The sequence below is a fragment of the Piliocolobus tephrosceles genome, chromosome 16 (genome assembly GCF_002776525.5).
Source record: "Piliocolobus tephrosceles isolate RC106 chromosome 16, ASM277652v3, whole genome shotgun sequence".
In the NCBI taxonomy this organism is placed as follows: domain Eukaryota; kingdom Metazoa; phylum Chordata; class Mammalia; order Primates; family Cercopithecidae; genus Piliocolobus; species Piliocolobus tephrosceles.
The window spans coordinates 38808032-38822268 of NC_045449.1; the positions used below are offsets into that span (position 1 = coordinate 38808032).

The window sequence follows — 14237 nt, forward strand, 5'->3', positions numbered from 1 at the left end:
TGTTTATCTTATTTGGCATTTGCTGAGCTTCTTGAATGGATAGATCAATATTTTTCATCAATGTTGGGAAATTTTTAGCCATAATTTCTTCAATTTCTTTGTCCCTTTCTCTCTCTCCTCTGCTTTTGGTGCTCTCATTACATGTATGTTGGTGTGTTTCATGGCATTCCACATGTCTCTGAGGCTCTGTTTGTTTTTCTTAATTCTTTTTCCTCTCTCTTTATGAGATTGCATAATCCTTATCACTCTATCTATCTTCAAGTTTGCCAATTCTTTCTTCTGACAGTTCAAGTCTGCTGTTGAGCTCTCTAGTGAATTATTCATTTTCACTACTGTACTTTTCAACTCCAGAACTTCCTTTCATCTGTGTGTGTGTGTGTAATTTATCTTTACTGATCTTCTGTATTTGATGAGATATTTTTACCATATGAGAGCTCTTCAAAAAATTCATAGAAAATGCATACTATAAAAAACTATGCATGAATTTCAAACTGTTTTGCACCAAATTAAACCCACACTAACTTGTTACAACATGTCTGAACATGATCTAGTTTGAGACAGTAGGAAGGATAAGATATCAGTTGGAAAAGAATCCTATCAGAGAAACATAAATTCTGCTAAATTGAAGCTGGAACAAACATCAAATTTATGGTGAATCTTGGGTGGAAGAATGGTGAAATCATTGATGCTTTACAAAAAGTTTATGGGAACAATGCTCCAAATAAATCAGTAGTTTACAAATAAATAAATACAGAAATCAGCAGTTTACAAATGAATAATTCTTTTTAAGAAGGAATGAGACTATGTTGAAGATGAAGACTGCAGCAGCAGGCCATAAACATCAATTTGTAAAGAAAAAAATTAATATTGTTAATGCCCTAATTAAAGAGGACTGATAATTAACAGCAGAAACAATAGCCAACACCAACACCAGAGATAGCCCAATTAGTTTATCTTAAAAACTTCTGACTGATAATTTAAAATTAAGCAAATTTTCTACTTTATGGGTGCCAGAACAATTGCACCCAGGTTAGCTGCAGACAAGAGCAGAGCTTTCAATGGAAATTTTAAATAAGTGGGATCAAGATCCTAAAGCATTTCTTCGAAGAACTGTAAAAGGAGATAAAACATGGCTTTACCAATATGATCTTGAAGACAAAGCAGAATTAAAGCAATGGCTACCAAGAGATGGAAGTGGTCCAGTCGAAGAAAATGTGGAAGTTGGGCACAGAGCCTCACTCCTGCAATCCCAGCACTTTGGGAGGCCAAGGTGGACAGATCACCTGAGGTCAGGAGTTCGTGACCAGCCTGGCCAATGTGGCAAAAGCCTGTTTCTACCAAAAATGCAAAAATTAGCCAGGCGTGGTTACAGGTGGTGGGCACCTGTAACCCCAGCTACTTAGGAGGCTGAAGCAGGAGAGCTGCTTGAACCTAGGAGGTGGAGGTTGCAGTGAGCCAAGATCGCACCACTGCACTACAGCCTGAGCATCAGAGTGAGACTCCATCTAAAAAAAAAAAAAAAAAGAAAAAAGAAAAAAAAAAGACAGTGTGGGCTAGTTAAGAGCAAAGATTATGGCAAAAGTTTTTGGGGATGCTCAAGGCATTTTGCTTCTTGGCTTTCTGTAAAATCAAAGAACAATAACATCTACCTATTATGAGAGTGTTTTGAGAAAGTTAGCCAAAGCTTTGGCAGAAAAATGCCTAGGAAAGCTTCATCATAGAGTCCTCCTCTGCCACTAAACTCCTGCTTATTCCTCTCAATAAACAAGGGCAACTTTGTAAGTTTAAATGGGAAATCTTTAAGCATACACCCTCCAGTCCTGATTTAGCTACTTCTGACTTCTTTTCCCCACCTAATCTTAATTTTTAAAGGACACCCAATTTTATTCAGTGAATAATATAAAAAAGACTGCACTGACATGGTTAAAATCACAGGACCCTCAGTTCTTTAGTGATGGACTAAACTGCTGGTATCATCACTTACAAAATTGTCTTGACCTTGATGGAATTTATGTTGGGAAATAAAGTTTATATTTCTAATTTTTACTGTTTGTTGCTTCCACTTCCCATGAACTTTTTGAAGTCCTCTCATACCTTTATTTTTATGCATGTTTTCTTAGAACGTAGTTACAATAACTACTCTGAAGCCTTTGTCTGCTAAGTACAACATCTGGGCCCTCTCTAAGGCTGTTTCTGTTGCCTGCTTTTTTTCCCATGTATGGGTCATATTTCCCTGGTTCTTTTAACTTTTTACTGAAAACTGGACATTTTAGTTCATATATCATAGCAATTTGAATACTGATTCTCTGGGGCTTGTTGTTTCCTTGGTCATTTGTTTAATAGCTAAGCTTAAGTACTTCTTCAAAGTCTATTGCAGTGTGCAGCTTTTAATATCCCTGCTTAGATTTTTTCCCCTTATTTTCATCTTTTTTTGTTTTGTTTTGCTTTTGCTTTTGTTTGACAGTCTTGCTCTTTCTCGCCCAGGCTGGAGTGCAATGGCATGATCTTGGCTCACTGCAACCTCTGCCTCCCATGTTCAAGTGATTCTTCCAGCTCAGCCTCCCGAGTAGCTGGGATTACAGCCACCCACCATCATGCCTAGCTAATTTTTGTACTTTTGTAGAGACAGGGTTTCACCATGTTGGCCAGGCTGGTCTCGAACTCCTGACCTCAGGTGATCACCCCCATAACCCTTGGCCCCCCAAAGTGCTGGGATTACAGGCGTGAGCCACCACACCTGGCCCCCTTATTTTTATCTTTTAGCCTGGCTACATAGGGGTTTTCTTTAGGTCAGCATAAGCCATTTGTTAGTCAAAGGTTATGCCTCAGTGTCCTTAGTCTGTTAGGATTTTTTACCCTTTACTGTTGGAAATGATATGTGTAATGTGGAGGCTCTTATCACAGTTCAGGGAGCTTACTGCTTTTCTCCCTTGTTCACCTAGGAACTAGCAGCCTGGTGGTTCTCTCTCTGATTGCTTCTTGGAGGATGCAGCCTTGGGTATGCACACAGTCTTCCAGACTTTCAGGGATGACTACGATTTTATTTTTAAGCTTAGCTGTCTTAGAGTCACTCCTGAGTCAGAATAACATATTGTTCTGTTAGTTGTTAATCAGAAGTTGTGCTTATGCCCTTTTTACCAATAAAATTTCCACCTCTATGTTGATGGGCCTGTGGGTAACTTGAGAAATGCTATGAAATGTGCCCCACATCCTTCTCTGATTTTTCCCAAGTGAGTGCAGCCTAGCACAGTCTTTCTGATTCCCAGACTTGACTGTACTCATAGAAGGGCTCTTCTCGGCTGTCTCTTTCCATGGTCTCCCTATTAAACTTCTGAATACTCTGCCATTTTGTTTGTACATGCACATACCAGCTGCCTCTTCATGGCCCTCCCAACAAGATTACATTTTTTTTTTTTTTAAGAATGCCCTTACATATGGAGTTCACCCTTTTTTCCAAATAAAGTCAGTCTCCTCAGGCAGAGCTATGATGCTTTTGCTCTTTGTGGCTTGCCTTTCCCCCTAGGTAGAACCCCTGTGCCACTGCACTGAAGCTGGGACAGAGACCCTCTTTCCCCAGAGTGACATCCCTGCTCCATGAGTAGGTACTGAGGGAGGGGAGTGTGGAGACCCCTTGTCTTCTCGTCTTACCTCTCCCAGCATGTAACCTCTCGCTTGCAAGTAAACTGAGGTGTAGGAAACCAGTCCCCCAGTATTCTTGACTTGCTGTGCCTACAACAGAGCTTCCACCTTATAACTAGGGGCTGGATGACACTTCTTGGCTTGCTTATGTGGAATAGAACTTCTGCAGACTGGGGCTTAGTGGGGTGAGAAATACTAGCATCCTGTCTCTTCTAGGGTGAAACCACAGCCTCAAACTAGGATGTAGAGAGAGATGGGGCCATCTTGGCTGCTCATATACTGGGTAGAGTTTTCATAATAGGGAGGAAGATTAATGGCAAATCATAGCTCAAATGCCACAGACTCTTGCTATTATGATTGAAATTTTATAGATTTTCTTGAACTAATGTTTCTTACTTGCTATATGGCCCTTATAACACTTTCCAGAGACTTTAAATGATGGATAATTTAAATAATTTTCTCTAATTCAATTGTTTTTCCTGGGGAGAGAGTCCACCAAGCTTGTTATTCCATTCTCCCAGAAGTCCCACCTCTTAATTCCTCTTTATATATTCACCATAATACCTCTTTGCACCTAACATAGAAGTGAAAAGCACATGCTCCAGTGTAACCAGCCTGAATTCAAGTCTCTACTCCGACCCTTGTTAGCTGTGTTACTTAGTGCATGTTGTTAAACTAATAGTAGCTACCTCAGGGTATTGTGGTGAGAGTAAATGAGCTAATCCATGGAAAATGCCTAGCATGATATTTGTCTCTGAGTTAGCCATCCCCTAAAGGATCGCTGTCATGTTCATCTTGGTAACCCTGCGTGATGACAGATCGCCACAAGGGGGCACCAAGAACCAGGTGTAATGATGAAGGACTAGAGGGATTCAGTTAGGTTGCCCCAACAGTTACATTTGTAGGCTCATGTTTACATTTGTAAGCTAACGAGAGGTAAGTATTTTCCAAGAAAACAAAAGATGGAGTTTGAAGGCACGTTATAAACATTGCCTTTCTATTTCCCACAGAAGATGGAAATTCAGGATCCTTCCTAAACATCACCAGGCCATTTCCCCAACTTGGAAACTTGGCTATGCAAAAGGAACTCTGCTGTGAAAGGGGGAGTGCCTCTTTTGATTTGCAAGGTACTTTCCTGTGTACAAGATACAGTTCCATGAGTTGAGGGGATTCAAAGGTTCCCTTAAGGAGCAATCAACTGTAGTAAGTTGGCATTTACTTATTGAGTGTCTGCCATAAGCTAAAGATTCTCAATAGCTTAAGGCATCATCATGCCATTCCTTTTGTTTTATTGAAGAGTTCCCCAGAGGCTTGGCTGAGGATTTAGCCCGTGTCCAGAGGATGACAAAAAGTCAACAGACAATCTGGAGCAGGGAGAGGGCAACTTAATGAAGAATTAATTTAGTACGATTGATTGAGTTTTCTTTTTTTTTTTTTTTTTTTTGAGACAAGGTCTCACTCTATTACCTAGGCTGGAGTGCAGTCATGTGATCTCAGCTCACAGCAACCTGTCTCCCAGGTTCAAGAAATTCTCCTGTCTCAGCCACCTGAATAGCTGGTATTACAGGCACACACCACCACACCTGGCTAATTTTTGCATTTTTAGTAGAGATGGGGTTTTGCCATGGTGACTAAGCTGGTCTTGAACTCCTGACTCAAGTAATCCACCTGCCATGGCCTCCCAAAGTGCTGGGATTGCAGGTATGAGCCACCGCACCCAACCAGAGTGAATTTAGCTCAATTTATTTAGAGTGGAGTGCAGGAAAGAAGAGTGTCAAAGGCCAGGGATGTCCCTGGCCATGTTGAAACAGATTGATGCGAAGTCAAAGACTATTAAAGCAGAAATTCTTAATATAACTAAATTTTAAGAGAAATCACAATAGTTAACAGAAATAAAAATGAAGCTGCTGTTCTGGCTGAAACAAGAGTAGCAAGCCTGGGTCTCCACCTACTGAGCTGCTTTCTCACCTTCTAACAGTCTAGAAAATGGTAGTTTTTGAAAACAAAATTCAATGTTGGAAGAATCTTGGGTGCATCTCTGTGTAATACAGTTTGAAACCCACTCTAACGGTTCAAACAGTAAGGTGAATGGATGAAGACCCAGGATAAAGGATGGTTGTGAGGATGGAGAAAATGAGGCAGAAGGATGGTCCAACGCCTTCGCCCTGGCTGCCTCAGGCACCCTTTCTGTGTCACAGCTGCATCCTTTTCACTTTGCATCCTTCTTCTTTGCACTATTTCTCCTGTTTTTCTTCTATTCTGTCCATTGCTTCATGCTAGTCTAGATTGGTCTGAGCCCAATCTGTGGCATTAACCTTGTTTCTTGTCTTTAGTTATAATTCACATTTGCGTTTCCCCTCCCAGAAATAACCCAGTCTTCTCACAGACCTAGGAAGCCACTGTGTTGTTAGGATTTTTTAGCTTTTGTGAAAATGAGAAAAAAAAAAGAATGAAGAGCATCTAGCAACCAATTATATCAGTTTGAAATACATATATGTTTGTTTATACACACATAAACATACACACACATTACTTGCCTGGGATTAAATAGCTAACTAGGAAGTGGCAGAGCCAGGGCTTAAACCCACATCTGTCTGACTCCAAAGCTCTCATGCTTGGTATTTATGGATTCTAAGCTGCTTTGCCTGTTTTCCAGACCATCCATATTTGAGGTCCCTCCAACAATCCTACCCTGTTTCACATTCTAGTCAAAAGACATCTACCAACTTGAACGCAGTTAGGAAGGCTTTTGTACACAGCATTATTGTACATTCTCACGTCAATATCTTAGTTTGAGGATTACACTTTATTCCATTAAATTCAACAAATATTTATTGGGTGATTACTGTTATCAGGTACTGAATAATAGAAAAAAATATATAGAGAGATTAACTGATCTCAAACCACTTTCATACTTTATCTCATTCAATCTGCATAGAAACCTCATAAAGTAGTTATAGTAGGTAAAATTATCCCAATATTCCAGATAAGCAAACTAAGGTTCAGACAGTTTGATTGTTTGTCTAATGTCACACAAATCTCACCAATTCACCAAGGTCCAGCTAAGAATCTCCTGCACTAAGTCTTCTTTCAGGAAGTATGGCAGTGATGTGGCTCTGCAGTTAGCAGCTTCCTGATTTGGTTTCTGGCAGTAGCATCAGCAGCTCTCCTAAGCAGAGTGATCTTAGGGGTTGGGAGCTGTTCCTAGAAACTTAACTAAGAACCTGATCCTTCGACCTTCCCAACTATTAGTAATTCATTTAATACCTGGTAATAATTTCTTAGTTTTTAAAACCATCTGGAGTGGTTTCTAAAGTCTATAATTGGACCCTAAATTGTAAAATTACTAGCTAAAAATAATGAAGAAAAAAATAAAGAAAAATAACGATTATCAAGGTCATTCTTCCCTCATTCAAAAGCAAAAGAACTGCAGGAGAGGAAAGATAGCTGTGTAGTTAAATACCATTTCTACTCAGTGACTTGAGCAGAAAAGTGTTGACTTTGTATCCTGTAATCTACGCATCTCATCCAGTTTCTATCTGAAGTTTCTCTGATAGAGAACCTTTTGCACAGTCCCAAGAACAGTCACTTCTTTCATTTATAGGCAATTGTGTATTAAGCCAAAATGTGTCTCTCTGTCACTTGTACCCATGGGTACTACCTACCTCCATCTTTGAGAGCTAGATAAAATTGCACTGATTTTTTTTTTTTTTTTTTTTTTGAGATGGAGTCTCGCTCTGTCGCCCAGGCTGGAGTGCAGTGGCCGGATCTCAGCTCACTGCAAGCTCCGCCTCATGGGTTCACGCCATTCTCCTGCCTCAGCCTCCCGAGTAGCTGGGACTACAGGTGCCCACCACCTCGCCCAGCACTGATTTTTATAGAAGCCCTTTCAAAAATATTTTTGACCCCTATTAGACCAGTTAAAATTTTTCTTTCCACCTGGGCATGGTGACTTACACCTGTAACCTCAGCACTTTGGGAGTACATGATATATCTTTTTACTTTCAATTTGTTTATGTCTTTGAATCTGCAGTTTGCCTCTTGTAGACAGCATGTAGTTGGATCCTGTGATTTTTAGTTTTTTTAAATTCATTCTGCCAATCTCTGTCTTTTGATTGGAGTATTTAATCTACTTATATTCAATATAATTACTGATAAGATAGAATTTACTTAGGCCATTTTGCTATTTGTTTTCTATATGGCCTATCTTTTTTATTTTTTGTTTTTCAATTGTTGCCTTGTTTTGTGTTACATAGATATTTTCTAGTGTACCATTTATATTTCCCATGTCATGTCTTACACTATATATATTTTTAGTTATTTTCTTAGTGGGTGCTCTGGAGATTACATTTAGCACTTTAATTTTTAACACTCTAATTTGGATTAATCCCAATTTAATTTCAATAGTATACAAAAACTGTGGCTATATATCTCCATTTTCTCCCCCATCCTTTGTGCTATTACTGTTATAATTATACAAGTCCATCAACACAGTTTTATAATCATTGCTTTATAGAGATGTCCTATAAATCACATAGAAAAAGAAAAGAATTACAAACAAAATACATTCATACTACATTTTGTATTTATCTATGTAGTTACTTTTACTTATGTTCCTTATTTTTTCTTCGTGAGTGTTTGAGCAAATCTTCTTTCCCGTCAGCCTGAAGGACTCTTGGTAGTATTTCTTACAGGGCAGGTCTGCTGGTAATACATTCTTTTTTTAAAAAAGAAACCTGTCAACGTGTGGTTTTCTCCTTTATTTTTGAAGGATAGTTTTTTTGGTGAATACATAATTCATTTTTTTTTTTAAGAGACAGGATTTGGCTTCATTGCCAAGGCTGGAGTGCAGCATCATGATCATAGCTCCTTGTAAACTTGAATCACTTCCTGGACTAAAGTGATTCTCCTGCCCCAGTTTCCCAAGTAGCTTAGGACTACGGGCATGCATCACTACCCCTGGCTAATTAAAAAAAAGAAGAATAGAGATAGGGCCTCACTATGTTTTCCAGGCTAGTCTTGAACTCCTGGCCTCAAGCAATCCTCTTGCCTCAGTCTCCCAAAGCATTGGGGTTACAGGCATGAGTCACTGTACCCAGCCCAGATACAGAATTCCTGATTGACAGTCTTTTTCTTTCTGTACTCTGAATAAGGCTTCCATGGTTCCTGATGAGAAATCAGTTGTTAATATTATTGAAGATCACTTGTACATAATGAGTTGCTTCTCTTTTGCTGCTTTCAAAATTCTCCCTGTCTTTGGCATTTGACAGGTTGATTATAATGTGTCTAGGTGTAGCTCTCTTACATATATCCTACTTAGAGTTCATTGAGCTTCTTAGATGTGCAGATAAATCTTTATCATCAAATTTGGGAAGTTTTTGGCCATTATTTCCTCAGATATTCTTTCTTCCCCTTTTTTCTCTTGTCTGTTCTGGAACTATCATTATGGGTATGCTGGTGTGCTTGATGGTGTCTCACAGGTCTCTGAGGCTTTGTTTTTCTCAATTCTTTTTACTTTCTGTTCTCAGACTGGATAATTGCAAGCAGCCCATCTTCAGATTCTTTGATTTGTTATTTCTGCTCACTCAAGTCTGCCATTGGATTTCTCATTTCAGCTATTGTACTTTTCAACTCTAGAGCCTCTATTTTATTATCTTTTTATAAATTCTATAGCTTTATTGATATTCTACATTTACTGAAGCATGTTCTCATTTAAAATAATAATTTGATTATTTATTTATTTATTTATTTATTTAAGACAGGATCTTACTCTGTTACCCAGGCTGGAGTGCAGTGGTGAGATCATAACTCATTGCAGCCTTGACCTCCTAGGCTCAAGTGACCCTTCCATCTCAGCCTCACCGGTAGCTGGGACCACAGGTGTGCACCACCACACCTGGCTAATTTTTCTATTTTTTTGTAAAGACATGGTCTTGCTATGTTGCCCAGGCTGGTCTCAAACTGCTGAGCTCAAGTGATCCTCCTGCTGTGGTCTCCCAAAGTGCTGGGATTACAGGCATGAACTACCATGTCTGGCTTTTACTTTATTCTTTACACCTGGTTTTCTTTAGTTCTGTAAGCATATTGATAGTAGTTGATTTAAATCCTTTGTCTAGTAAATCTAACATCTGGGTTTCCTCAGAGAATGTTTCCATGAAGTACCATTTTCTCTGTATATGGGCCATGCTGTCCTTTTCTTCTATGTCTCATAATTTTTTATTGAAGACTGGATATTTTAAATGATATAATGTGGCAACCCTGGAAATCAGATTCCTTTCTTCTCCAGAGTGTGTTATTGTTGCTGTTTGTTGTTGTTGTTATGTTGTTTGCTTATATAGTGATTTTTATAAATTAACTCTGTGAAGTCTCCACTCAGTTACTCTAGTGGCTAGTAATGATTGGACAGAAATTTTCCTAAGTGCCTGGCATTAATAAGTTTCTTAGCTTTTGCCAAAGGGCTCTCTCTATGTGTTGCAATGTGTATTCAGTGCTCTGGCAGGCAGTCTATAATGCTGCCTTAGCCTTCACTTCCTATTTGTGCAGAGCCTCAAGGTCCACCAAAGGCAAGAGAGTAGGGCCTTCTCAGATCTTTCCTGGGCTGGCCTTCTAGATTTCCAGAAACACGCTGGAACTTTTAAAAGTCCTTTGTGGGCAGTTTATGGCTCAGGTTTTCCTTTAAAGACTTCTGTCAGCCTCTTGTTTTTCCCAAATGTTTTCTCTGCTTCAGGCAGCTGTAATGTTTAACAATTACTGGTGATTGTTTTCAACAAATGTTCCAGGCTATTTACATTGAGCCAGCTCTGAGTGTGGTTAAATAAAGACAAGCTCTGAGAGTAGAGATTTCCAAGGAGTTATCAGACAGGTCAAATAGTGACAATCTCTAAAGATGAGACTTTTGGGGTGCTCCAAACATGTTCTGCTTTCTCTAGTGGCTGCTAAGATGCTGATTTTCACCACTACCATGGTTGTGAGGCTGCTGGTTTTCAAGGCTATTGTGATGCTGAGGAGATGGGGATGGGAGTAGGACAAGTTAAAACGCCACAGGGCTCTTTGTTCTTACTGAGATTCAATCATTTTCCCTGAATAATTACTCCTTGTATCGTTGAAAATCTTTGGTTAATTTCCAGAGTTCCGAGAAGTTGATTATAACAATTTTTGGCCAATGTCTCATTGCTTTTAAGGAGAAACAGATTTTGCAGAGGTTCTTACCCTGCCGTTTTGAAGGTCAGAACCCTCAGTTGCAGTATTTTCTAAGTAACCACATCACATTGCTCACTCATGCTTCACTTGTAGTCACCAAAATCTTTGAGTTTTTTGTTATCAACCACTGGTTACTCCTTCTTGTAGTTGATTGTTTTAAGTAGATTTAAGACATTTCATTTTTGCTAATTAAGTTTCATTTTCTTAACATTTGTTATAGTTCCAGGATAAATTATTTTGAATCCTGACATCAATAAGATTTTTTTTTTAACTTTCTTTTAAGTAATAGATAATATTACTGGTCAAATCAGTGCATAGATCAGCTTTTTTTTTAATTTATTTTTTATTTATTTTTTAAGACAGAATCTTGCTCTTTCACCCAGATGGGAGTGCAGCGGTGTGATCTTGGCTCACTGTAGCCTCTGCCTCCCAGGCTCAAGTGATTCTTGTGCCTCAGCCTCTCAAGTAGCTAGGACTATGGATGCACACTACCATTCCCGGCTAAGTTTTGTATTTTTAATAGAGACAGGGTTTCACCATTTTGGCCGGGCTGATCTCGAATTCCTCCTCCACTGGATATCCCCTCTAGGGGCACATTTGTTTTCCATTAACTCGTTTTAAATTCGTGTCTATTTTCAAATAGTATCTCTAACATGACAAAATCTTACCAGTAAGACAACTTTTTCTAAAAAGAAAAGTTAGTTTCTAATGATTTATTCATAGTGAATTTTCCCAACTCTTATTGTTTGCTATTTCTTTAGTCTTCACGCATCATTTGTTTCTACAAAATATACTAACTGAAGTATCAGGGATCCATCATTGTTTTTGAAAAGTGGGGCAGACATCTTTCTATCCTCAATTTTCTAGGCTCCGTTTCATTTCCCCACACATTTCTCAAAGGGCAATAGCAATTGTGCAAGAATTCAATCTGCAACCTTAGCAATCTTGTCCCTGGTAAAGGAAAGGCCAGGAAGAACATAGTCTGGAAAAAAAACAGCTACACTGGTGGGTTCCAATATGGGCAGCCTGGGCAACTAACAGATAGCTGTTGGTGAGTTGTGAGAAATCAACCACATCGGAGTTCCAAACCACACTCAGAGGGATGTGGGGTGGTTCAGGGCTGGCTGTTTTGTAATCATGACAGCACCCAGTCAGTAACTAGTGGATGGAGTAGAGAGGATCCAGCACTCCCCACCCCCCAGGCGAGGGAACTGGGTGAGAGTGCTGTAGGATAATAAAACCCAGCCAAGATGACTGAAATTCAGAGCTGGAGCTTCAGATCCAGTCCCTAAGACAGGAGTCCTGCCCAGTGAACTAGACCAACTATGCTGGAACAGAGGGCACTAACCCTATTGAGACCCGCTGCTGACTTGTTTCCTGTCTGTCTCAGGACGGCTCCAGTGAAGCGTGGAGCAGCTGTGATTCCAATCCTGAGGGGTAAAAGAAGGCAGGAGCTACCCAGAAATACGATTTTTGAGAGTTTGCACAGTATAATGGAAACAAAGATTTAGGGAGGCTAAGTAGACTGTAGTCAAATCCCTTGGCAAGTTACTTAATATCTTTGAGTTTTAAGTTCCTCATTGATAAAATAAAGATAATAATATCTCTCTTGCAGGACTTGTATGAAGGAAAAAGTTATACCTCAAGGACTCAATACACAAGAGGCCCAGGAGGGGAATTTCATTTCGCACTTCATTTTTTTCTCAGAGCAATTTCCGATCTGTACTGCCAGATGGCGCCCGTGAGCAGTGCCGCCCTTCCCTAAGACTTTTCTTTCCACGCTTCGGGAGCTAGGTAATCTTCCTCTCTCTTAGTACTCAGGCTGGCATTTAAAATCCAGTGTTGCACACAGACTTTGTGTTTCTAATCCATCTGCTCCATGAAGAACTGTGAAACCCAGAAATACCTATTTCTAGTCAGACACCCATTTCTCCAATAGGATTTGTCAGATGATAAGGCTTTGTGATATAACCATGCAGCTGGGCATTCAAAAGAAGTCAAACAACCCTTAATTAGGAATCTGGTTTTTTGCACATTTACCCCCACTATAAGCGTGTAGAGAGTTAACGGTCAGGCCGTGTAGGTTTGAATCTCAATGATAGCATTAGGTGAGTGACCTTGGACAAACTATTTGACCTCTCTAAATCTCACTTTCTTCATCTATGAAAGGGTTGTAATAATAGTAGCTGCTTCATAGGATTGTTGTGAGGTTAAATGAGATAACATACATAGGATACTCAACACAAAACCTGGCTCACAGTAAGTGCTCACTAAGTGTAAGCAATTATACTAACAAGAGCATAAGCTTTGAAGTCAGATGGAAATAGATTTGACTCCTAGCTCTTCGACTTAAAAACTGCATGATCTTAAATAACTTATGTAACCTCTCTGAGCCCCACTTGCCTTGACAGTGCAAGATTATTATGAATATTGCAGTGACATATATGCGATACCTTTTACTTTTTTTTTTGTATTATGACCCATTTCAAACAGGATTTGTGCTTACCTACCACAAACAAACAAACAGAAATAGCCCAATGATTCTCATTAAAGCAAATAATAGAAGCAGGTTGAAGAAAAAGCAAAGGCAGGAAAAGTAAGAAAAAGCCAGAGATAAGACTAGGCTCTTAGATAACATCATAAGATTAGGTCAGAAATTTGGCTTTGAGCTTCTTAGCATCCAAGGCAATAAAGAAGGGAAATATGGTCTGTTAGATGATTCACAGTGCCAAGATAAATGCAGAGGAGTTCTGAAGAAGAAACCCAGCTATTCCTAGTTCTGAGACTTAAGAGACTATAGCACATGGTGGATACACAATAGATATATAAATGTTAGCTGTTCTCATCTACAGCACAGAGGAAAGAGTGAGTCTAAGAATGAGAGCGACATGGGAGAGGTAACTTTCGAGGCGAATAAGACTGAAGAAAGATCTTCCAAGTGCCTGGGGGGCTAGAGAGGAGTGGGAGCCTGTACATAAGAGAAGCGAGTGACGGTATCTGGACTGTCCCCACACATCAACAGCAAGGCAGCTTTAAACGTGATTTCACACTGTGGTGAAGGTGTTTCCCTCTGGCTGAAAGGCCCAGGAACTTTGTCGTATGAGGAGGCTGGAGGGAAAGGATGCCTTGCAAGCATTGTCCAAGCAGCTGTTTTGGTTTAGAGGCTATCCCTACTGGATATCTGGTGTTTAATGACAATCTTTTTTTTTAGTGTGTTTTCTTTTGTTCTGTTTTCCTGAGGACCCAGACTTAGGGTTCTCAAGGAAAGAAAATGGTCAAGATAGCTGTAGGGAATGCTACCCTTTTTCTTCAATGTAATGGCCTTCTCAGCCATTAGAACCAGTGGAGAAATTGTCACGTAGCGAAAGGGATGGAGCTTGGAGGTGCAAGTGAAGAAG

The 14237-nt window shown here is 39.6% G+C and overlaps 1 long non-coding RNA gene across 4 annotated transcripts in view; it reads left to right on the forward strand.

Annotated features, from left to right (window-relative positions):
* The window catches only part of LOC111537601, a 69535-nt gene that overhangs the window by 15014 nt on the left and 40284 nt on the right, over positions 1 to 14237 (forward strand). For 2 of the 4 annotated variants that reach the window (XR_002730054.1, XR_002730053.1), the window contains exon 2: positions 12455 to 12633. This is a non-coding gene — a long non-coding RNA (uncharacterized LOC111537601). Of the gene's footprint in view, positions 1 to 2942; positions 2999 to 4649; positions 4843 to 12454; positions 12634 to 14237 lie in introns of all 4 variants that reach the window. The other 2 variants (XR_002730051.1, XR_002730052.1) reach the window with 2 other exon arrangements.